This window comes from Pogonomyrmex barbatus, unplaced genomic scaffold (assembly GCF_055798465.1).
Source record: "Pogonomyrmex barbatus isolate J1 unplaced genomic scaffold, ASM5579846v1 scaffold4, whole genome shotgun sequence".
NCBI lineage: Eukaryota > Metazoa > Arthropoda > Insecta > Hymenoptera > Formicidae > Pogonomyrmex > Pogonomyrmex barbatus.
In genome coordinates this window covers 11,585,426-11,612,202 of record NW_028297138.1, presented here as the reverse complement: position 1 = coordinate 11,612,202, position 26,777 = coordinate 11,585,426, and the positions used below count along the sequence as shown (strand labels likewise).

The 26,777-nt window shown below is 45.4% G+C and overlaps 1 protein-coding gene and 1 long non-coding RNA gene across 2 annotated transcripts in view; one reads left to right on the top strand and one right to left on the bottom strand.

Moving 5' to 3' along the window:
- The window catches only part of LOC148935800 (uncharacterized), a 259,524-nt gene extending 242,363 nt beyond the window's left edge, over positions 1–17,161 (top strand). Inside the window, exon 4 of the long non-coding RNA XR_016140231.1 lies at positions 16,677–17,161. This is a non-coding gene — a long non-coding RNA (uncharacterized LOC148935800). The remainder of the gene's footprint in view (positions 1–16,676) is intronic.
- LOC105432975 (uncharacterized) overlaps positions 1–26,777 on the bottom strand; it is a 296,484-nt gene that overhangs the window by 202,407 nt on the left and 67,300 nt on the right. The gene's annotated exons all lie outside the window — the stretch shown is intronic.

Sequence of the window (26,777 nt, the reverse complement as noted above, 5' to 3'; positions counted from 1 at the left end):
TCGAATCAACGAGCACGGGAAGAGACAACACCTTTTCACTGAAAGTACAAACATCGGGGCGAATCCCGAATTCTCTGAGGGAGACTCTGCGCGAATCGCGCGCGAGTCAGATAAATCAAATCGTCGGTTCATAAACCGTCATTTCCCATCATTAAAGTTGGGAGTCGAGCGAGCATGTCTAGCCGACCGGAAACTGGCGTTTCAAAGGCCCACGGCGGTATATCCGTTCTGCTCAATTTCACCGATTTTCCGTCGCCTTTGTACCGGTTTATCGCTCTCGAGGGCCGATCATTAGTATCGCCGTCAAACGGCGAGCATTGTTGCATCACGTATTTATGGCGTATCTGTCTACCTGGTTCCCTATCTCTCTGTCGTTTTCTCTCTCTCTGTCGTGCGAGGCCGTCGATCTTTGCACGTGTATCTCCGAGACCCTGCCGATATATCCCATACATTAGAATGTGTGTATCCTCCAAACAGTTATTATTTATTGTACACGCGTTTTAGCGGAATAAGAGACTCGTAACGGTACGCGGCTGAGTTTATGATCTCTTGGCTGCAGCGTCGCTTGTATCCTTTTAGCTCCCCGCGCACTTTGACAAATGACCCGCAGCATCGACTACCACAGGAAGCCGCCGTCGACGCGCGCGCGCGCGCGCGCGGAAGGATTCGTTTCAGGAGATTTATCGTAGGATCCGCCGTTCTCCTCGCGCTCTCGCGGCGCCGCGGCAAGGAAGCCGCGAGAAGAAACGCGAGGAACGGGCCAGGCGGCAAAAATGGCATCTCGCACCTCGGCATCGGGAGTGCGGAGTTATATCCCGGATTTATATCGGCCGCGCGGATCACGCCTTAATCCGCCTCGCAGCGCGCACCTGTACTTCTACCGATAATTTACCGTCCACAATAACTATGGGCGATAAGCGGATGGTGTCGAACGCGCGGCGCGACTTCTCCGCGGCGCGACTAGTTAGTTAATTCTTCGTAAATGTTGGCGGGCAGCGCCGCCCTGACGTTTCTCTCCAATCCGTTTTACGCCCATCGTACAGGATTATCGAGAACGGCGAAAATTATGTCGCTAATAAATATCAACGAGCAACCGGATAATTCGCTCTAAGCGCTACATTTAACTCATGCGCTCGCCTCGCGAAGAACTCTAGCTAATCCGCGAATGTACAGGTAAAGCGCAAAGACCGTACATTCCGAAAAGTCAGAAAAATGACTACGTCCTAACAAAACTAGCGGATGAAGGAGACCGTACCGCTAGTAAATATCAATTAACGACTTTGTGATCCATCTACATTATCCAGATTTACCCCTTAATTTAACTTCCGCAATATCTTACAAATGAAAGTTGCAAATCCTATAAAACATTACGATGGCAAACGCGTCGACAATATCGTCATACTTTCGAAATGCATCGCTAAGTCATGGCATTACAACCAGGTCAGTCAGAAAAGTACACGTAATCGTAGAGAGCAACAACTTTTTTCTCAAGTTAATTACCAAGTAGACGAAACTAATTGTTGCTAATTGATACAAATTAATGACAATGCAATCATTTCAATCTTCGCAACTAGATCTCCCTTTCCTCCCCACCCCCCCCCCTCTCTCTCTCTCTCTCTCTCTCACTGTTGGTCAATCCATCATTCAATCTACCTCGCTTTAACATACCAGGTGCGTATATCACTGTTCCATAAAACGCTTACATCGATACGGATGACGACGACGGCGCTCGGTTTCGAAATGCATTATTAGACCGTAACGCGTGTTCGCGTTATGACGAATTAGCTAATCTCCCGGGGCTGATCGTTGAGAGAGAGAGAGAGAGAGAGAGAGAGAGAGAGAGAGAGAGAGAGAGAGAGAAAAGTGAGATTGGATCGGCTCTCTTCCGGGGAATCTCGGGTCTTTCAGGTGAGGCCACCTGGTTGGTCGAGTGCCGTGTGAACCTGTCCCAGGCGATACGGCGTCGCCCGAAAAGACACCCGGAGGGTAACTGTTTGTACAAGCGCCCCGGTATTTTTATCCGAATGACGGTGACTCATAAAGATCGGAGCCCTCTCGCCCGCGTACGAGAACATCGCGCATGTTTTCTCCTCCTTTACGCACACACACACACACACACACACACACACACACACACACACACACACACACACACGCACGCACGCACGCACGCACGCACGCACGCACGCACGCACGCACGCACGCACGCACGCACGCACGCACGCACGCACACACACACACACACACACACACACACACACACACGCAACGAACGAGTTGTGCACCCACCGCGCATTTATACACGCGTGACACCGTTACCGATGCACGCGCGAGCGTGAGTGCGAGGGAAAAGCGGGCGAGAGGAGAGCAGCGACGTGCTTGAATGTGTACTTAGCGGCAAGGAACACACTCGCCTCGCATGTTAGAATAGAGATTATGTCGTCCAAGGAGTCTATAGTTAGTTAAGGCTACCATTCTTCGGTCGGGTGGGCCTTTGAACCTATCGTCAAAAAGAATCGCGGCAACAACGCGTTCGTCGTCACGCGCACCAACAATTAGATATTAATTCTATTCAGACCTGCTTATAGCCGGGACAGCCCGTACAAGAGACGCAAGCGGATTAACCTCTTTCGGTGGTGTCTGTTCCTTTTTTTTTTTTTTTGAAATCTAATTCTCGGTCTATCCTGGGCTGAGTCCACCTAAGATTCAAAGCCGAATTTGTCCGCCGCTTTACAATGGAGTCCGCAAACACATCATAGGATTAAAAATAACATTTCCTTTAAAAGAAACATTTCCTTCTTTCGCTTGGCTAAGAAAAATTCTTATGATCCAATATTATCTGATATTATCGCTTACTTAGATATACATTATTTGTTTTCTTTGATTTCATATCGATTTCGTTATATACTTCAATTCCTTAGCGCCAGTTTCTTTTTCTCGTATATTATGGCACAAATTGATATTCCAATGTATTGTGTGATATGTAAACACCTTGATTTAATTAAATCTTATATCCTGTGTTTAAGACCGACCCCTAAAATCATTTAAGTCCTGCAGTCCGTGGGTCATAAATAACTCTACGCAAGGAGTTATTATGTGGCAAATGTAACGGCGAAAAACACGATTAACAAGATTCGTCAATTTAGATAAGAGGCTTTCATTCGCAGTCTGATTAAAAATTTCGCCCGTGATCCTCGAGAGCCGTAATATTTCAGCACAGCTGCGAAGATAATAACCAGGCCGGGCATATATAAGGCGGTGCCTGTTCTGCGTCAACACGTTCACTGGAAACATCAGCGGCTGTTTCGCTTTCCTTATCTATACGTGGCATAAAACTGCCCCGGCATAAATGGAGGATGATACACCGCATACAGCGCATAAAAGAAAAAAAAAAAAATATCGCTGAAACTCCCGCAATACTCTTACGCCTGCCGCGGGGAAAACAGCGAACTCGCGGAGCAATTTTTTTCCATTTGGATCCCGACCCTCATGAAGACGGACGAGGATCCGATGGTGGCGCGAAACGCCTCGGAAAGGGAGGTGGTGACTTTCCGCCGGCGGCAATTTTTCTGAAAAACGAGTGCCGGACACATGGTTTACGTATGAAGGACGACGGTGGCTGCGAAAATGGTGCGTTTTATGGTTTTATAATGCGAATGGTTGACCAAAAAGGGGATCCCAGACGAGCTTGTAACACATGGCCGCCCGTGTGTCTACCGTTCCTTTCCCGATCATACGCGTACACGCGTACACGCGTGTGTGCGTGCGGCAAGGGGATGACCGCTCTTCGACTGTCCACTGCGAAACTGGGTAATGAGCCGTCACGTAGACCGGGTTTACTCCCCAATAAAATCTATATCAGGATTCGAGGGGACGCCTCTTTTTATCTCGGCACCGCCATACATCATTCTCGAAGCTATCGTCGTCGTCGTCATCGTCGTCGTCGTCGACGCACCACCACGCTTGCTTATGCTTTTCAGTTATGACTACGTCACGGTCTGCGAGAAGTTTGATTTATCATAGATTCTCGAGGATATCATTCACCGAGGACGCATTTCCGCATGTTTAAAAAAAACAATTCGATCGCGAAGTATGATACATTACGCATCAAAATATGAATGAATAATACGATGCCATAGGAATACTTCAATAATTGTTATAGAATTTAATTGTCAACACAGCCATGACACGCGTGCATGTTATGCGACACGAGTGATTTACAGCGCTATTTTTAAACAGTTTCTCAGTACCAATATCTCTTTTAAGAAAAAAAAAAAAAAAAAAAAAAAAAAAAAAAAAAAGAAAAACAATAAATCGTAAGAAATCATAAAGCGACGATGTTACATAATTAGCGGTGCGTACGGCGCCACTGGTGTACTAAACGTTCAACTAAAATAAATAACCACGACCAGGTAAGCCTAATTTATGAGGGAAGCCTGATGTTTCTGGATGTCACCCGGGTTTAACGCTTTTCGTGATCTTAAGCGCGCTTTGGAGCAACCACCCCGAGACCCGATCAATAATACATCTCGTAAACGCACTCGCTGTCGGGAGTGACGGCTTCTTCTTTCGGATACGGCCGAATGTGAGTAATGCCAAACAAACGGGAAAATATATCTATCTGGTATAACGGCGGCGGCGACGTCGGCGGCGGCGGCGGCGGTCACGACCACGTCGTGGGAGACGCGCTATATTTACGCGATGGTGGTTTTCGTCTTTTTTTTAACGGGCGCCCACGGCCAAACCGTTATATTTAGCGCGCGCGTTTCCCTTTCGGCCAAAGGCACCACCTTGTGACGTGTCAGATGCGACAACTCGTGCTCTCCTTTTTATCGAGCGCGGGTGACCCTTCGGGTGCCACCGGCGCTATTTCAGGGCGCATGGGAACGCCGTTCGGCAGGTGCCTCCGACTGATTATAAATAATCAGAGTCTCTCGCCTCTTACGAGAGCGCCTGCCAGCCTCTCTCGTGCCGCGCGGTATGGATACGCTCATGTCGAGGGGACCGCGGAACATAAACGGGAGGGAGTCTAAGCGACGAGATGTTTGTTCGTTCTACATATAAGGTGGGTATATTTGACGCGCGGAACGACTACTCGTCGATGAAAATAAATGTAATCCTTTCTGCCTGGAAACTTAGTCATTCTCTACACTTTTTTCTCTACATCTTTCAAAATGAAATATCTTTCTATCGGTCAAAACTTAGAAGATTATAATTCTGTTCGAGAATTACTTCATATTAATTAAACAAAGTATTGTGCAATCGCAAAGTATGTAATCTCTCTTTGTGATACTCGAGCCGATACGCAAGTCCCCGATTCGATAACTCAAATGAGCGAATCATCGTTTGATTCGAACCGACTCCCCGACGCGGAACGAGCGGCGGCATGAAATCGGCATGGAAGTGAACGACGTGTGCAGGAGTTTGAAAGCTCGTGGGTTTCAACAGGTGCTTTCGCGGAACTGAAGTACGCAGGTATGTGGAAGCAAGCACTCGTCCCAGTGAAGACCTCTTACATGTGCACACTCCACTTGCGCACAAAGCGGGCCCGTATATTTCTGCTTTCCATCTCGACAGCTCGCAGAGGCTCTCTCGAAAAGTGTGCCGTAGCATACGCCTCTCTCCTTCTCCTTCTCTCTCGTTTTTTTTCTTTTTTTTTCGCTGCCTCTCCCGCACGCTCTTTTCTTTCGTGTGCTTGCAGCGCGCATATTGTCGTACATGGTCAGACGTAAACAAATTTCCGAGGGAGATGCGTGCAGAAACATTTCGCAGTTAATAAGCTGTTGGCGAAACATGGTGGTCATTAAACGTGCGTTTTCATTGTACCGCACGCACTCGAAAGACCTCTGGGGTCGCGCAATCATCGAGTGGTAAAGCTGCGGTTAGAGAATATCTCACCCTGATGTGTGCCAGTTGGCCTGTGGTTATTCGTATCGAATGATTATGCTGTTTTGCATGTATCCGGTGACAGAAGCTAAAATTGATTGATATAACTTGCGTAACGTATATATTTTTAAATTCGACTCATAGACTCTTTCATATTGCAAAGAATGAAAATAAATTTATGGAATAATCAAAATAGATGAAACTAAATGACTCAGAGTAATACAAAATATGAAATCCGGATTGAAAGTCGGATATTTATCCCGATCCGCTACCTTCAAAATCACTTGAGAATTAGGACCTATTCGTCCTCGGGATACTCGAGAAGATTAGACTGTCACAAGCTTTTCTACGTTTCCACGGTTCACAATAATAAGCCCACGCATTGTAGAGCACTCAAGGGGTGGCTGCATCGAGTGACCACGTTGTAACCACTCGAAACAGAAAAATAATTCTATCCCCATAAACAAGTAGCGGCGAGCAAGAGCGACGGAATATAGCCGATGCGGAAAAACGTCGGACAACGGAAAAGAAAGATAAAGGAGAACGACAGAGATATTCGGAGGCTATACGTAAGCCCCTCGACAATGGGGAAGATATTTTCTCTAATGAACCAAGACGAGTACACTCCAGTGCCAATTACACTTCAACCGCGTTCTCCGTATTTCGCTCTACTTGACTTCTGTCATTTCAAAGCCAACGAAATGTCGGAGAGACAAAGGCTAAGAGATAGGAGAAAGAGAGAAAGAGAGGATGGCCCGCTTAAGAGGTCTCTTCCGTGGGCATTCGCGATCGATGCTAAACCTCATCCTCTCCTTTCGTCTTTCCTTCGAAGAAATAAAGCGTGAGACGAGGAAGCGAGGCAGAGAGATAAGCTAGACAATTAATTTTAAGGCGAATTTGAAGATGGAGGGACTTTGGCGCGATGCGCCTTCGTTATGAAAGATCACTTATTCGTTACAGAGTGCGCACTCAGTTTTCCGTTAAAGCGATCCTTTCGAAACGCTCACTGACTTTACGAGTTGTTGCAAAATATACTTGATACGTCATCTTCAGATAATAAGCAGAATCATGAGAGACGAAGATTTTAATTAGCAGTTTCAAAGCAGTTTCGAAGATTGCATAAATATATAAATATAAATAAATAAATATTTAATAAGATATATATAGTAAATGTTAGATTTTTATTCATTTTATTTTCAAGCTCAAAGTTATATATATATATATATATATATATATATATATATATAATTTTGAGCTTGAGAATAAAATGATAAAAATCTAACATTTACTCTATATATCTTATTAAATTTTTGAAAGAGACGATGCGCGATGACATATGGTTCAAATATAATACCAAGATTATAATTACGTCAAATTATCACAATCACGACGAAGTAATACTTCTGATAAATTAATAGCGGGCGAATAGTTCTAGTTACGCAAACGAGATGTGCGACGACGGTACGTCTTAATTTACCATAGATTACGCAGATCACAATAAACCAAGTCGATAGGGTCAGTCCGAGCCGTAAGCCTTGATTAACGGATTTAATTATGGGATTGTGTGCGGGGGCAGGATTGCAGCGGTCATTATGGGGGCCTTAGTAACCCGTATCCCATACACCCTGGATATACCTATGATGCTCCGTTCGTATACACAGTGTTTCTATATAACGTCCAATAATATGTGTACGTGACTCAAACATTTTCCGCGCTAACTGTATCGCTGGAATCATTATATTATATTTTTGTAATAAAATGTTATTCCATTGCGATATATAATTGTTTACGTTTTATGAAGGTATACAGGTTTAATTATTTACACATAAATATCAAATTTTATTACACCCTGTACATAAAAGTCTAACCGCCTAGAACTCAATACGATATTGCAGGCTCTCGTGGCCCGTGGGGAATAAGACTTTAAATACAAACCCCCATTTCTCTCGCCGACGCGCGAATATAGAAAAGCTGGCAAACGCGAAAGATAATTAAGTTCGTAATTAAAAGATACGATCGCACGAAAGCCTTTCACGGTGGCTAAGTGACAAAGGCAATCAATCAAAGGGACAAGCGTGGATTCCACTCGTGTCGAGACGTTCGATGTATATATAGATATAGACGAGCGTATTCGTGCTCGGACCATTAAGGCTCCTATCATTTGTTACCATCAGGGATCGGTGTATCCGTTAATACCATGTTTCACGGCTCCGCGATTCCGCTGGCGGAGTATAAGCATATTAAACCAAGTATTCTGGACGTGTAGATATTGATTTTCTCGATTTACGAAAGATACGGCCGTCTACGAATCCGTGTCGTTTACACGAGCGATAAAAGGTTTGACCCTTTCACAACGTTAATCCGGACATGGCAAATGCGATTGCAAGATCGGATTTGCTCTAATCTCTATCTGCACGTTCCATTAGTAGATAAACAATTATGTGAAAATTCTTCATTTTTGTTTTTTTTTACGTACGTGAATAAAAATTATCTCGAAAAATATATTAAACCATACATTACATCTCCATGTCACATCTCAGAACATTGTATACGAGATAGATTGCAATATACCGAACGTAATTAGAATCACGTGATTTAGGGAGCGAATACATGGGGGGGGGGGGGGGGCGTCCGGAATTTCGATTACAAGGCTGCTCGAGGTACGTTCTCAAGATGTCACTTTGCATGAATTTCCTCGGACCAACGTCTCGGAGAAAGCTCTTCGTAACCACCGGCGTGTGTAGAGACGGAACCCTCGGTTAAATGAAATCACGGTCAATCTAACGTTATGTAAATCGGCGGTCACTATCTGGTCAGTTTTGCATATGAATGCCAAAGGGACGGCACACTTACGGCGCCGTATACGACCTTAAGATGATGCTAATCAGTGCTCTCCCAGAAGCCGAATTCTATCCACGGTTCGTTTAGTTTAGTGCTTTCGGGAGTCAAAGCCAAGTTTGAGAGCTCGAACGCGCAGGAATTAACGCTCGAGAGGTTTGATATCGAGCGATTCTAATGTTGCAAATTTTCTTAACCATTTCTTCCAAGGTCGAGCAACTGCTAATTACGCTTTTACAAGCTATACTTTATTGTTTCTGCAAGATACGTGACCTCAACAATTGCGTGCCGTGAAGCATTACCAACATTACCGATACGATCGACAACATAATTTTCGCCCTGATTAAAGCAGGCACGGAGAAATAGTGGGATCTCTCGCTCGGCGCGTATTTAAAATATTTTAATCGGGCCATTCGTGCTGGCGAGGAATCTAATGCGAAGTGGTAACTCGTAACACCGCGCGCTTCTAATGTCACCACATGGTTTCGATGACTGGGCCTGTACCGGGTAATCCTATGGGGTAGCACCTACTCGAAAAGCGCCTATCGCCTAAGTATTGTCCGCCGACGATTCACGTCGTAGTTCCGCGTTAAATATAACCGAGCGACAATTGTTTCGCGTTTATCGACAGCAACGGTATTATCCCGAAGGGTGCGCACCCTCTGATTAAAAATTCTCGCGTGGTTAAGCCTCTGATAATGATCTTCCCTAACCCCTTTCCGCCCGTGGGGTTTATACAGTATGGTCTAAAAACGATTGTACTTACTCAGTCGGCGTGCACGGGCGACGGCTAAAGCGCAAATGGCTCGAGGTCATCGCAGAACAAGAGTTAACGATCGTTGTCAAGGTTCGTCGTGGTGGTAATGACGTTTTTTTTTTTTTTTTTTTTTTTTTATCAATTGACGTTGCCGCGTCAAAGAAGTCTCATGAAAATCAACGAAAACTTATATGTAAACGAGTTGTTTCAGAATTAATTACTTTCGTGAGTTATTCCAAAATGTTTATGTTATTCAACTTGCAATCTTAGTTTGTTCTTTTTTTTAATTTGCTGCTTTATTATTCGTATATATTAATTATACAATAATTATATGGCATAATATATAATATTAAAATATATATAATTAAATATATATATATATACATATATATATATACAATATATATATATATATGTACATTTATTATTTATGTAATGTGAATGAATACATCAAAGATGTGTGTATTACGATTCAAACCCTCCGCAAATATCGTGTCGAGATACTATCTTTAGTCCGTTATTAATTAATATCGTGTCAAAGATTAAATGAATTTCTATTGAAGATCCTCATCTGCCGACAAGCCAAGCGCGAAGCAGGCGGTCGCTCGCGAAATTTGTCATAGGCCTAACGACCCTCGTTATTAAAAGTAACGTTCCAGTGACCTCGCGTGATAATCCACTCACTTGACAAATCGAGATAATTGCAGCGGTAGCTCTTAATCTCCTCCTCAAGCGCCTGACGAACAAAAGAAGCTCTAATAATTCATATTGCACGGAATTAAAATACGAGCTGCTTGAGCATTTCTCATTATCAACTTACTACACAGCGTCTCAGCAAGAGAATATAACAATTCAAATTATAATTTAAATTTAACCTTAAAATAAATAACCTTAAAATAAAATTTAACCTTAAATTTAAATTTAAACTTAAAATAATTCAAATTATAAAAATATAATTAAAAAACTAGTTAAAAACTATATATATATATATATATATATATATATATATATATATATGTGTACATTAATTAATAATTTAAATATGTAATAATAGAATAAATGAATCACGAATAAAGCTCGTTTTGCAGATATATATGTAATATTGCAGTTGCAGGTGAATACCGCTAATTTCTCGTGAAAATCGCGCGACAGAAACGCATTCCGAATAAAACAAAAGCGGCATGGCCGCGCGAAAAAACGAGTATAAATACCTTTAGTCCGGCGAATCGCACACTTCCATTAATTAAATATTCAAAATCGCCATTAATCCGGTCACCCCGTGCGACGGCCATTCACAACCGTGACGGTTGAAATCAGCCTCAACCAAGCCCGGACCGCTTCGGATCTCCGCGGCTTAGGCAAATGAAAGCCGCGGCGTTCGCATGTAAATACACACTTTTGTGCGCGGAACCCGGTAGCGTCGGGTAGCGAGCGTTAATAAATTTTTCCACGGTTGCTCCCGGGCTGCCGAATTCGACGTGTGACTAATGACGGCGAATTAACGCGACAGTCTGTTCCACCAACGTACCTGAGAACAATCAGGTGCCGTTGCCGGCGCGAAGGAAAAAGGAAAAAAAAAAAAAAACGGCCCAAAGCCGCGACAGCGCGGAAAAATCGCGGGAAAAAAAGCGCTAGTCATCCTCTCACCATGTTTGCCCAAGGTGTGACAAATTCCGGAAGATCGATCGACCGCACCTCTCGTCCCCCCTTACGTACCTGCGCTCATTCGACGCCCATTCACATTCAAATGCGAAGTTAACGAACAAGGTGGTCTTGATAATAAATGACACTGACAAAAAGCGCGCGCATTCCCCGATCTTTTTTTCTCTCTCTGTCTCTCTCTCTCTCTCTCTTTTTCTCTCTTCTGCCCCCGGGTTAATTATTCAGACTAAGGGGGTTGTAAGCAGATTGGTCTCACCCCTAAGCCCCTATCTCGGTACAACGAGGGTGGCAAGACGGGGCGGCGGAGGGCTCGACCAAAGACTTTAAACCGCCCTTACTTACTGACTGGTGTCTGTGATTAGAACCAGAAATATGCTAAGCGGCCTACCAATTACCGGAGATTCCTAGTCGCGGAATTACACCGCCTGGAATAGAGAGCTTCGCGATACAATCGAGATAGCAGTGATTGTACTATGAGTGAGAGTAATTATGTAAAGACGTTTACATCTTATTTACTAATGTAATATCCTCGACTAACAGACAAGGCGGCGTTTCAATATTTTTTTTTACGCAATTAATATAATTTAATTTAGTTATAACAAATCATTAAAAAAAAAGTCATTTCCCATATTTCATTCTCTAAATTTTTAGAATTAATTTCAAGAATCCGTAGATATACAGGAAACGATCTGAGTAAGCACTCCTGTTAACAAGAAGTTTTTGATAATCTCGAGGTTCGCAGTTCTGGAGCATAACTCGGTCGTCGAACTCCATAAAATCAGTTTCGCTCAAAATGTCTGAATTGCATCCAATGAGTTTTTCTAATCCCAACGTACGATCAAAGTCCACTACAAATGGCACGGAAGTTCAATCGTCTGCAGCGAGGGCGGAAATTAATTCCATGTCCGCGACAATAATTTTAGACGCGGTTCTTTGAGAAGGAGTCGACTGCGCGGTCTGGTCGGAGGTACGAAAGGATAGTGGAAAATCGTAAGGGAACATTGTCGTTAACTTTTACGAGGCCATTAACGTGGCCGTCTTCCGCCATTCCGAACGCGAGCTGGACACCGTGACGTCACCGTGAAAGAGGACCAAAAGAAGCAAAAGAGAGTTAGAAAAAGAATTAGTCGAGACCACGAGTTGCCCAATCTCCCTCCCCATCCCACTTATTCTTTCTTCGTGCCTCGTACATCCTTCTATGGTATCGCAACGGTCGTAACTTCGACAAAGGGCAATATTCGAGTTACTCGAGCTGAATGCGGAATGTTCTCAGAAAATTGATTGCCGAGGAGAAAAAAGATTTAATAACGCGCCAGTTGTCATTAAAACTTTCTCCATAACATATGCTAATAATGGCTTACGTAGGCAAATCTATGCTAGGGAAACGGATCGATAAAATTATATATTTAAGAGTTTACCGTTCACATTTAATTTACACGAATTTTCTTTATTTACTCCAATATCTTCAGACGGCACGTTTGCGGTTGACGTCGCGACCAAACGAACACGACGACAGCCACGCCTTCTGCAAGTGGCAGTTCTCGGTGTTGAAAAAAAAAAAAAAAAATAACAAATCGGGGAAATACGAAGAAGAGAAAACACGAAGAAGAACGGTTAGACGAAGGTTACGTTTTGGGACTTGACACGCGTATCTAAAACACAAGCCCCGGGCCACGTGCCGGGGATATCCTGTCTGTCAGGTCACGTGACCGTGCGTAAAAGGGTTGAGATTTTCCAGCCCGCACTTTTCGTGGCACGGCCTGACAGATCGTCTCGCTAAGTCTGACTGATACTCCGTCCGCCACGGGCTTCGCTTTAATTATGAGATATTATTCCGTGATCGCGCCCCTCCGAGCGCGAGCGGGTTTAATGCCTTTTTAAAAGAAGATCAAGCTTCTCTTTCGTGTACAGACGACGATCATGGGGTCGACGATCATGTCGCGCGACACAATGCCGCCGGAGTTCAGAACGAAACAATTAGTCGAGCGTCGTTTCGGCGAGCGCGGTGTGAATTTCAGTCGTCAAACGGGCGAGAGAGAATCAAAGCTTTTGCGTTTGCACGCGGAACTTTTCGTCGATCAGCTTCCCGTCTCGAGAGCCCGAAAGCCGTCGGGGACAATATTATTCCCGCGAAAAGGTCGTTACTTCACGCTCGGTCGCCGAAACTTGGTGAAATTCTAAAATTCTCGAAAGGTTCCGGGCAATATCTCGGGAAAAGTTCCGACACTTTCTTAAACTTTGAAGCAACGTCTAGATATGATATCCAGTTTATTGCAGTCTATTCAACAGCGCCAGAAAGCTCCTATGATTTTAATCCTCGCATTCTCTCTTACATATCCTCCTTGATAAGATTCGCGATATATAAAACGTTTTAATTAAAATCTTAATAATAGGATATTATCTATTAAAATACTGTACGCACCAAAGTATTATTTAATATTTTAAAAATATTAAAAATAATTAATCTTTATCTAAAAATAAAATAAAAAAAAATATATATATATATATAGAACATACAAGAGTTTTAAAATGTTATCAATCGTAGTATCAATTTGTCTTTATAAAAATTCAAATAAATAAAATAATTTTATAATGTTTCTACAATAATAACTATAACATACTTTTATTAATTGTAGTTGCAAAAAATTTCACATCAAGAAACGCGAATTTATTATACAAATAAATATAAAATCTGCTATTTGTTGATACACGTTGATAGTTATAGTAAATATTTTGCTCTTAATATTTTCAGAAGTGTCACAATAAAATAGATTGGTATCTCTTTCACTAATACAAAGTACGAGCGAGTAACGAGTTCAGAAAGATCAGGCAAGCGCCATGTCACGCGCATTACGGACAATAATATCCCGCGCGACTTTGCCGCCAGAAGACAAAAGAAGCGAGTGATGGATGCGTCCTGTAATCCATGCTAACTTCCTACGGGATTTGGCAGCGATGGCTGCCTTTGGTCTGCGGCGCCTCTTCTCCCCGGGGCAAGCGAGTAAGCAGGCAAGCCGATGGTAACCACCCCTAATTCAAACCTGGCCTAAAACCTCGAAATCAAGTCAAGTCACTAAGTCTCATCTCCTGGGGACCGTGTGCGGCGCCCCGAAACGCCGTTCTAATTAACATCGTGTCGCGGCTTAAGTCGCGGGAGGATGAGGCGACTGAGATGTCTTCTGAAAATCATTAGAAAGGGGAGGAGACCGCGTAAAGGAAATAGGCGAGGGATGAGGAGACAGGCGAATGCTTTCGGCTGTCAACTTGGGATAGAATGGTTGAGAATGATTGGATAAATAAAAGCAAGCATCCAGAGAGGATGATTCCCTAGATCGGAGAGAGAGAAGCCAAGAGAAGGCGGCGGGATTCAAATTTTCGCAAATCATTCTGCGATGGGGGAGAAAGGGAGAGAGAGAGCATTCGGTAACCCCTTTTCCCGGGATTATCGGGGACCCATGTGGCCCTGGCTCGCTGATGGCTCGTTACCGAACCGTGCCTCTTCTCGATAACCGACAGATATTGCTATTTATGAACGTCGCCGGGCCCTCGTCACGCCACCGCCGGCGCATCTCTTTGTCTTTCGTCGACTATGCGCCGCCGCCTCTATGGTGATTGTCGGCTCCAGTCACGTCCCCGACACGTGTCGAAGATAGTGTTCCACGAGACGTACGTTGATGTTGTCGATCAAGATGGATCGACGTCGATGAAGCAGAAAATGATCGTCGTTTTCTAAAACTCTTGGTTACATTGATAAAATATGTGACAGTAGAACGCTAAAGATATTACATAAGACACACGCGGATCACATTGATTACAATATTTATCTCACGAATGAATTTACACGTGCTAAGATAAGATAATTTAGAGGAATATCGAGTAAGTGAGATCACGAAGGGTAACGGACAAAATGAGATTTACATCGTAAACAAGTTGAAACTTAAATTAATCGCGGAAAGTTTTAATCGTCTCTCATATTAATTAGAGCTATAGCTTCAAATATTTCATCGTTGGTAGTATCGTACCAATCTCCAGACGCTTAAACCGGGTTTCCCGGACCCCACTGGAAGTTACCGATGTCCGGCTTAAGTAAACGAAAGCAGTCACCGTAGGGGTTGCTGCGATGGACTAAGATATTTGTCACCTCATTGTTCGTCTCTTGGGTCCCGAGTTAAGTTCACGGGCAGAGTTTAATGTCACGCAATTCCTGCGAGCGCCGCAGAGGATTATTCCTGCGGGCAGGATGTGCCGCGATATATCTTGCGCTAGTTCGTCGCCGAAACGAGCCCATTTCTCGGCAGCGCACAGAGAGGAACGCCCGACCCGACCGAGATCTTCTCGCAAGTTCCGGCAGGTTCAAGCTTAAAGCAACGAAGTAGCGAGGCTAGCATGGTTTCGAGATATTACGGCGCGAGTCTTAATTAGCGCGACTTCCAAACGATCGCCGAGCATAACTGCCAGAGATCGTCGATGACGATCCCGAGACGGGAATTGTCCCTGGTTAAGCACAGTCGTCGTTAATTAATCCGCATTGTATGACGACGTACATACGAAGGGTGTTGCAGGTTTTCCCCGCACTTGTATATAATTACACGTGCGCACGTGCAGGAGCAACGGCGTTTATAACGTTCGATCGCAACTGCGACAGGGAGGAAACGTCGCCGGCCATGTCCATGTCCATGTGGAATTTTTCAATCGCCGCGATAATGACTGACTTTCACGCTCGGTGAGGTTCCTTGGTCGCGAGTAGATCTAGAACCCGATAACGACCGCGGCATTAATTCAACTTGTTTCGCTGCAATGCACGCGCTGCCACGCGATTTCGAAAGGCGGCTCGTGCAGGTGGTTTGTTGATATAATTTCGCGACCTTACGGCTAAATTGTAGCACATAGTGACGCTGATGAGAGCGGCGCGCGCGAGTCGGACCATTTACTGTAATTATACGGGCGGCGCTGATAGTGGCAATGTAATGGCAAGGTATCACAATGTCGAAGCCATGTCGTGCAACGGTTCCTTTCGTGACCAATGATAGCATAGTCAGCATAGTCGATTTGTAGCGTGCATTAGTTATCAACATTCCACCGGCTGATTGCGCGGCTACTGAATCACGGAATAGAAATGTTATCATTACAACTAATGAATGATAATGAAGGGAAATAGAGTAGTCTTTCCATCTTCCAATTTTTATTAATATATATAGACTGACAATATATATCTTTCCAGTAAATCAAGCTAAATGTAAGCACTCCGCCCAAAACACATGTTTTTACAAGAAAAAAAACACTGCGGTGCTTGTGGAATGTCTGGTTGGGAGTAAAACATTGTGTCTTGTGTTCGTCACGTTCGACAGCTATTTGTAAAGCCGACGAGCCTTTTTCAACAGAAATACGAGCTTCCCAGATCGAAAGCCTGTAACTCGATATCCCTTTTAGACAAGCTGTTAATTTTCTAAATTTAGAGAGTAGACGTAAGAAAGCTCGATCGCCGAAGCGGTCATGGAAACCAGTTATCTCTTACCCTATTTGTTTTCAGCAGCTGACTGCGACGGGGAGACGAGGGTAGTGCGCGAAAGCGACGAAAACGCACCCGGGTCGAGGACTGGCAGCGAGGGCGGCCCCTTGCTCCCTAGGGGACATCATCAAGGAAATTGGATTCGGCATTTTTCAAATCCTACCCCGAAAACACTCGTATAGATGTTCAACCGGTCGCACCGAAACCGTATTTTCGTCCCTAAGAGGCTAGTGCTTGACAATCAAATTACGCCATTTTTATGCCGCTTACGTTGAAAATAGAAAAAAATGCAACACACGGCGGGTTAAACCTATCGTATCAAACTTTAGTGAGATTATCTCCTCGATTCCATCAATCCCAGGCTTCTTTCCCTAACAGAGATATTTTTTAATAATATGTAAATATATAAATAATTATGTAAAGTATTATTATACATAATTTATTCTTCAATTCATTTTTACAAGAAAGGTTAATCAATAGCGTCCCCTTCTTCCGCTTTATTACATACGTGACAGGATCAGATTGGGAGGCTAACGGATGATTTTCGTCGGAATTCGACCTCGTCACCTCCAGACGATCCCTCATTTCACAGTTCTAGTCGAAGATTAAGATCTACCCCTTAAAGCATCAACTTGCTGCTTTGCCCGCGGCTAAGTTTTGCGCGGTCGTTATTCATCGCCGGCAGATAATGTCGGTCGATGTATTATTTATCCTCGTTGTCACCGCAATTATTCATATCACTATCGTACCACGCCTCGGTTTCCGCCGGCAATCGAAAGCAACTCGTCTGCTTATTACCGCGCTCCAAGATAACACGATTACGTTGGCACGTTCCATTTCTCAAATCCGAAGCATGGCGTGTAAATTAGAAATATAGATATTAACTCGACACGCGCGATGAATATATAAATAATAAGATAAGACATATAGAGAAAATCTCAAAATAAATCAAAGTTTAACAATAATATATATATGTATTGTGTTCTGATTCAAAAAAAGAACATATCATTAAAATATATTTCCAATAATAATTAACAACAGTTCCAAATTATATGCGGAAGATAAAACTGCATGGAGAACAATGCAGTAAAATTACACGCGAGAAAACGCAAACACCCCTGGAACTCCCGCGAGTTCTGGCAGTGCCATCGAATGGAGATGTAATTGCGAATGGAGATTAGCTGGAGAACCGGGACGCTATCTCGGCAGACAGAATCTCGCGAGACGAGAGCGCATCTAGTTAGTACGTTTACGACAGTTCGTGGTAAGGAAGGCAGGAAGGCAGGAAGGAAGGAAGGAAGGAAGGAAGGAAGAAAGGAAGCGAGACAGGCGAGCGGGCGGACGGCGGGTGCGCGTTGTCATAAAACGTAAGCACGGAAGATATCTCCAAGTGTGAAATATTTCAGTCTAATCCAGCAATATCATAAAGAACGCCCGGCGAGGCGGCCGCGCGGCGAGGCACCGAAGTCGTAACCAGGCATTAGGGCTGTTTACAAAAGGCCCTTCGATGCCGCCGTCGCGCGAAATCGTCGTTACGCAGGGAGGGTAAGAGGAAGGGCCGGGGATCGACGGATGCGGGAGCGGCGCCGGCTGCGAAACTCACCACCTGGGTCCTCCTCACCCTTATTATCAACAATCGTAAAACGCTAAATTGAAAGTCCTCGAAGGACTTAAGGCGGGGTGGAAGCATGCACCGCGCGCGGTAGGAAAGAACAGTGTACGTGTTCGGCTACAAACAAGATCTGCGGTTAGGGCAATTTCAGCAGTCGGCATAAAAGGGCACTTTAGAGCGGGAATCGCTAATACGCGACCGTAAAATTCATTTCTGTCTGCAGCTGCGGAAGAACGCCGTAAAGAATAATATACAAAACTTCAGTGGCGCGCGTAACGTTGCGATTAAGTTAGCCGCGTTTGTACTAGACCCAAGACATTAACGGATGGCAACGCTATAAAAGAGAAATTCGTATGTAGAAAAGAAAAGTGTCGTGGAAGTTTCGCGTTTGTTTTTCCTCCGGCTTTCTCGATAAATAGGGAATCACTCGCGATGACTTCGAGAAAAAGTTAACGGGCGGAATCAGGAGGATCTCGGGCGTCTGGCGGCTACTTCCTCGGAGGACCAACGAATTCAATCTATCTGAGGTGACAAGACAAATGTGCCGCTGCACTCCGTCTCGCATCCCGATTCTGTCCTCCTCCCGCAGGTCGGCCACGGGTCAATTAGCCAAAAAATTGGGGCGCCGCGCCAGTGAATACCTAGAAAAAGTAATTCGATTGAAAGGGAGCAGGCTATAGAGATAAGTGAGAGAAGATGCCAGTCATCCCTCGGTAATTAGTCAAGGGTCGCTTGAGTGCCGTGAGGAATTCTGAGTCGAGTTCGGGTATCATCCCCGACAGATACACAGACAAGAGGGGCCGATACTCTGAGGCGAAGGACGAAGGATAAGCCCGGATCCGCAGACCGATATATACCATGGAAAAGTTTTGCGTCCGGCTTGGATTTGATTGATTAGCCTGACGTGGAATGGAGTGTCGCGATTGTTTCCGGCAGAGTAATCGCGCCTACTTACACGAACGCAAACGATAGGTCGAATTCTCCCTGTGATAACAATGGACATAGGATGTCCTAGGTAGATACGAACTTTTCCCATTTCGCCGATTACTCGTGGATGCAAAAATAATGTCGCTTGATAGATCGGAAATAATCATCATGAAATAAATATTTTTTCAGAGGAATTTATATAACATGACGGACGTTTTTAAACTTTCTTTGTGATGACATGGATAATGGCAAATTTATGTCAAACAATTATGGAAGTTAATCTCGTGAATGGAAAAATTTATAAAAACCGACAGTCTTAATAATGCTTTTTTTCTGCCATTCTTGTGACATGTTTATTGGCATATGTAACATTTTTCAAGATAAAAACATTAAAAATCGAAAGCATATTCCTGTTAAGTGATTAAGGAAGCCAATAACGCGCGACGGTGCATACGTGTACCAATTATTCCCGGGTAATGCTTTTTTACTGTCGCCTCCTGAAAAATGTGTCCACCCACGTGTGCATAATGGAGAGCCGCTGATGCCAAAATCGAAACTCCGAAATGGCCGAATGCCGCGTTTCATTACACGCGGGGGCGCGGGGAGCAAATACCAGAGATAATACATTTAATCAAGGGCGAAAATGGTTTCGCCGCGTGAATTTCGATTCATACGCGGGCGAGCGAATGCACGCGAGTCGCGTCACCGCGCGCCCGCGCGCGCGTGGAATGCGCGCTTTTTTTCCAGATATATCCATTAAGCCGCGGGTATTATATCCATGCCGGACCGGAATGCATCGGGTCTTCCAAAATACCATATCGGGCATCAATGAATAGCCCGAATCTCCATTCGGCGGAACGTGACTCACGTGATCCACGATGAGCCCGATGGCTGGTCTCTCTCTCTCTCTCTGTCGAGGTGCGCGTTTCATAAAGAATGCTAACATTTGGAGCGCTCTCCGCGAGGGCGTTAGAGAGGGAGGAAGGAGACGGGGGTTAAAATGTCAACGGCGATGAATGGTGCGACCTGCGTCGTCGGGAGATAGGTACGTGACATTTCGCGGTGTATCCGTGGCCGTTGCGGCGTCGAATTACTAGCGTGTAGCACGCCGTTGTAGCACGCACGTGGTGTGCGCGCGCGCGCGCGACGTTACCCGGGGAATGTGTTACCCGGAGGTGCTTCCAGGGCACTATGGACTGTCGGCCAGTCCAGCGGGTATACGTATTGGACTCCGGACAGCGGTCATCTGTCACTGTCAAGCGCCCCACCACCCGGCTGCCTTACGGTCGGCCGGGTGGCGTCAGTGAGGAGGACGACGACGAAGGGAGGATCAAACCCTCCGTATTCCCGGTAACACGTGCCGATGTCTACGCTCGAACCCCGATCGCGCATCGCCTCGTACATATTATATACATATACGCGCGCGCGTGGATATATATATATATCGTGAGACACGTAATGTACACGCGGGTATAAATAAAGCGCCATACTGCGTTAATTACGATCGAGTGGCATGTCGGCGCTCCCGGTGCGGCCTCAAGATTGCTTCGGGCGCTGATAGAGGCCCGCTAACACGTGACCCCCTGCGTTTAGAGTGTTATTCTCCTCCTCACGTCACGCGAGTTCATCGGCGAAACGTTCGTGCGCCTAATCGAACTAATTTCGATACACGCGATTAACATCGTTAGCGAGATGAATAGGTGAAGAGGGAACCGACGAGGGAAGGGTTAATGGATTGACGTCTCTCTCTCTCTCTCTCCTCGCTAGCCTCTGTGCTCGCTCTCGCCAATCGCGCACGTCTAATATACGTCTGTAAACGTCGATGCGATATCTCGCGCGGTGTCTACCCGCGTGTCGCGGTAGGCATATCCGCTGCCATCCACCGAATTGTGATACGTACGAGGCATCTCTCGGAGTGATACAATACCGGGAAACCGCTTAATCAAGGCAGAACGGTGCCTCGGGCCGTACTCAAGTTAATGCGATATTTGCGAACGTGAAAGGTTAGCAAACCGATCCATAATTCAAAATCAACAATTACGATGCGATGCCGCACCGTTCGCTCTCGACACGGCTCCGAGTAACGAGAGCGCGCTTACGCAATCGACGCGAGATGCGAGATCTATATCTAATTTAAAGAGCACTCTAACGTATCGTCGGCGAAAGTTTCTAAACAAAGGGTTTCCACACAAATATAGGAGATGGTCGATTAATTCTGTTACGTTCCGAATTATTTGTTTGCTTTATCGAAGGAGGCAGCGTGTCTGACGGAGCGGAGGACCCATCGTCGTAAAATATGAGACTGCTTTCAAAAGCAAATATGCGCGAAGGTATTTTCTCACGCTTAGAAAAAATGATCGTTTATCGCATGAGTTACGCAACCGTGAGCAATTAGATTCGTGTCTTGTACTTGGAAAGGAAGGCACGATCGATATTCAGGCGGCATGCGTCGGAGATGCGTCCGTTAAATACCACCGCGACTCCTTGGGCTCGCGCAGTGATTAATAACTGGCCGTTCACGTTGCATTACTCATCGACGTCTCAAGCGCCTCGTAGACTTCCGCCAGACGAACGTTACGAGTGTCTGCTGCGGTTTCCAGCTAGACAACCCGCGGCGCGGCCACGACGTCACCCGCTCATCGGAGTACCACGAACGTTATTGCGGAGGCGAGTTTCAGTGACGCAAGACCACGGACGACACTTTTGCGCCGTAATCGACCTCCTAGATCGTATGTCAAATATCGTTACCACATGACGGCGATAAATATTTACAACCTACACCGGTGAGAGATGCGGTGGTATACCACACGACACGTACCTCACAACGTTTCGCGAATTATCTTCCTCTTGTTATTGTCGTCGACCGTTAAAAAAAATGGAATCTCGTATATATCTCGTACGTCTCACAAAATCGCGATTATTATCTATAATAATTTACACGAGGCGCGGAATACACGGCACGACGTGTATTCCGCGGCAGACGCGTTGCAATCTCTCGTATGCAGCAGAGTTGAACGATGATTAAGCAAGAATGAGATAATAGGGTCTTTAATATGATACTGTCGTCGTTAGAGGCAATTGTCCCTTTTCACATTCGCTCGCAATCGTATGCCGCGATAAATCATTAGGTTATTTCACCGCGCCCTGTAATTTGATATACACACAATGTTCAAAAGGAAGCGCCTCCGACGACGATTGCCGGCGTATAATGACGAGGTTCTCGTAACCTTCCGTATCCGCCGGAAGACGGTCGGCCTTTCGGTTCGTCGCAACAATATTTTACAATCTAACGGAATTTTACGAGCAACTCCCAGCGGTCCCGCGGCTCTTCAATCTTCCTCAACGCGCCTATGAATATAAATACGAAAGCGGCGGTGATTTATGCGGCCGGTGGTACGGTCGAGAAGGAAGGAGAAGGGAAGCGGCAAGAAGACGATTCGATACTTCGGGACTCATTTTATGTCGCGGTCAGTGTTTATGCCCCAGATTTTAGCACCTCCCCGAAGGCATTTGAGGTTCCTCCCTGTTGAGAGCTCACCAATTTTTACGACGGCACTCCTTCACGCCGCTTTTTTATTCCCTTTTCTCCCGCTTGACTTTCTTAAGAACGATCTCTAGCCGTTAGCAAACCGTGTCGCGAGCCGAGTAGAAATAAATCATTCGCAGCAAGACGGAGAAAAAAAACGAGAGAACGATAAAGAATGGCGCATTTAAAATTTAATAAACGCGCGCCTCTCATATTCTCGCTAAATTTGTTAACGTTTTAAATAGCGTCGACGTTATTTTCTTTTTCTTTCTACCAAAATATATGCTAGATACTTAAATCAATTTCTTAATAAAATTTAGCGATGATAAATCTCAAAGTTAATACTATTTCTTAATCTGAAACTAGAGAGAGAGAGAGACTCTTTTCGCTTTTACGAGAAAGACAGAAGAGAGTAATTCTCCTATCGTGCAGTTTGCATGCGTAGCGAAGTGCAGGCGGTGTTTACGCGAGACGAGATTGTTTACGTATGCGGGGTGCAATCAAACGACGTATCGAAACGTAATTTCGAAACTTCGTCGAAACGTTGCACAGAATCGAAATCCGGAGCGGAGTCATTATTAAGCCTCGATAAGGGATGAGAGGGGGGGGGCGGGGAGGTCGTTACGCGCGCGGCCTCTATTGTTGTCCGCAAATCTGACGTATGAGAGCGGTCATCGATTGGGGAGGGAGGAAGGGAGGACCGTTTTCTTTGATCGACAGGTAATGACAGTTTAAACCGTTTCGACGGCGGTGGCGTAACCGCTGTCGCGGTCGGTTTAGGCTCTTCGTGGAGCAAAGCGCCAATAATTTCCCCGGCGTACGGTAATCCTTTCCGCATGCAGCCTATAAGCTCCGTGTATGCGTGCGGTCTCCGCACGCAATACGCGTAATGCATTTGATCCGCGCTAAAACGCATTCGGATGCGCCGCTCTGTCGTTTCGTGCGCTTACGAACTTCGGCCTCCGCAAAAACCCGGATGCGTTGGCGTATTCTATTCCAAAAGGCAGAAAGAGACAAAGGGAGAGAGAGAGAGAGAGAGAGAGAGAGAGAGAGAGAGAGAGAGAGAGAGAGAGAGGGAGGAAGAGAAGGAGAGAGAGTGTCCGATGAGTCGCTGGAGAATGACTGCAATATCGCTATAATCGGTTTCGTATTTTTAAAGCTTTACCTCCATTAGCTCCGCTCGTATTGTTAAGCTCGTTCTATCAAATAAAAGAATTAGTGATATGTATTTGTATGCGTGTATTAACCCACTTTTTCATGGATTTATACTGTCAGGGAGCAAAACGTTGTACGCGATACGGTTTAATATCTCCATATTGCATCCAGATTTAATCTGGATGATAAGCAAGCCGTGCGAGAGTGATTGAACTTGTACTCGGAGATTTTCAGATGGATTTGTTACAATATCATCGGAGGGGACTCGCATCGGGGGCTGAAACATTTGGAAACGCTTTCAGCATATAACTTCAACTATTATCCTCCGTGATTAATAACCGCGTCATGACTTGACTCCGACTTAATTCTCGGAGATGGTTCATATATTCCGCAACGTCTGATTGCTCGTGCAAAATACAACCGACAAATTACTCATCTTTATTTCTCGTTGGTAAATTATTTTCTCGAGAAAAATGTGGTCTAACTCTACCCTCTAGGATATCGATATCAAGCGCGACGAAGAGGATGTATCGTCTTCCGAAGAATTCGAATAAGTTCGGAGTCGCGGGCGACTATCCACATACGAAATCTCCATTTCCTTCGTCTCGCGATGCATTACGGCGCGGAGATCGATCGTCGTTTCACGCGTGCGAATTCCAAGCACGGCGTACGAGCGAATCACACGGAAGTGGAATGATGATGTTTCGAGGAAGGATCCTCCCTCTCTCTCGTCTCGGTGCCGATCTCCGCCGTCCGTCTATCATTCGGTAGATCGATCCTCGTCGACGAGCCTGGTGGATAATACCAATCGCGTCACAAAAATCACGTCGCGAGTATGTAGAGAAAGAAGAGAGAGAGAGAAAGAGAGAGAGAGAGAGAGAGAGAGAGAGAGAGAAGAGAGTGAGAGAGAGAAAAATGAACGAGAAGTGAGGATCGCGGGGGTGGCGTCGAGTTTGATAAATGACGCGGACTCCACTTCTACCGGCGGGGGTGTGAGTGACTACGCCCGATGTAATCAACCGTTGTATTATATAACGGGGTGACTTCCCAGATTAGAGGGGTCGCGCGGCGATCGCGCTCCGCTCCGTGGAAAGAGTGCGTAACGATTTCGACGTCGTAATCAAATTTGATCGCGGTAGAATACATCTACGATGCTAATTAGCGGCGAACAACAGCTCCAGGATACATGAAGGCGGGGGGAAAAAAAAAAAAACATAAATTTTTAATGTCGATACTACTGACGGAGCTGGTAATCATTTACAGTAAAAAAAATGTTTGCTTCCCACAGAAAAACAACGCATCATTTGCCATCATCTTCTCGCTATTCATTTAAAGTATACCGTATACCGTATTTTCCTTAAAGAAAGACGATCAGCTCAGTGAAGAGCGGGTATTAGCGCTACCATCAAGCCAGGTTCAAAGTTCACGAGCATAAAGTCATATAGATGGTATATTCAATACTCGCAACGCGTATACAGCGCAATTATCGAGGCAGGAGTTAACGACGCGGTAAGACACATGTGTGCGGCAATTATCTTAAGGAGCGTGTGTCCAAAGCCTCTCGAAAGACGACGCGATATTTACCGCAGGCCCGGCTAATGCCCGGCTAATACCCGGCGTGCGTGTACGTCGCGCGTATCGCGCGGGACGGAGGCCCGGGATGAGACGGGAAATAATAATGTCAGAGCTTAATTGTTACTCTCGGTCACGCCGACTGTACGGTTACTCGCGCACAATTTTCTTATTACCCGTTAATGATGCAAGAAGTCCCGGAGCGTCGTGCGGCGCAAGTGCGCATAAAACTAGCCATTACGACGGCCGCCTTTACAACGCTTAATGCTAGCCGCCGCCGCCGCCGCCACCGCAGCGCCGCTGCCGGAATAGACCCCCGATCACTTTTTGCTCGCTCATTCGGCATTACACTTTATACCACGTCGTATACCACGATAACTAGTTCCACGCGCTCGTAAAACCCCGCTGGCTCACAGCTGTCTGCGAATAATTATTTTTCATTAAACAAAACGTTCGCCACTCGTCGGACACTCGTGGGACACCGCGCTTACGTCGCGCGACGGTAATTCGACCGATTCTATTTGCACGCCGAACTACCGTAACGTTTCGCCCGATGGTAGATTCGCCCGAATGGCACAATGGCGACATTCGCACCAAGCGAGCGGAGAGATACACCGTCGAGAAGAGGCACTCCCGAATCCGAGATTACACCGAGAGAAAAGTTAATCTTAATAAACGAGGGCAATCAGGAGAACCTAGACGAAGGTGGTTGTCGCCGCAAATGCTCGGCGCATGCAAATGTGCTCTAAAGCTAGCGGTGTTTCGTCTGACCCACCCTAAGAATTTACATACCGCTCGCTCTCTCCGCGAGCCACCGTCCGTTCTTTCTCGCTCCGGGTTCAATCCGAAGCCTTTTGTCCGGCGTGGAATGTCCATCAACTTTTTGTCCGTCGAGGACGAGTAAATAGGAGAGTCAAATGACCAGGCGGGGACTTTAAGGGCGGCGGCGAAATGGGGCTACCGGCCCTTTTATTTGCTGATTCCATGCGGATTGTTTCGTGATTTAGCATAAATGTTTGATTAGATTCGCCCGCTGAATTCAAACCCGATGGGTCGAAGGAGGAATTCCGTTTGCGCGTAGCGCCGTCAATAGCCATCCAATCGAGCGCGCGTAATTGTTTAACGACCAGGCGGCCCTCTTCAAGATTCTACAACGTACGTAAGAGAATAGTTGAAATCCTATAACCGATATTTCCGGCGATAAGAACTTCTTGAATTTTAAACGACCGTATAACAACGATTCTCTGATAATAATCCAAATCAGCTAACGACAAGTTAGGATGATGGGAAGGCCTCTCGATCGGTTTGCCGAACGTGATTAAACCGGATCACT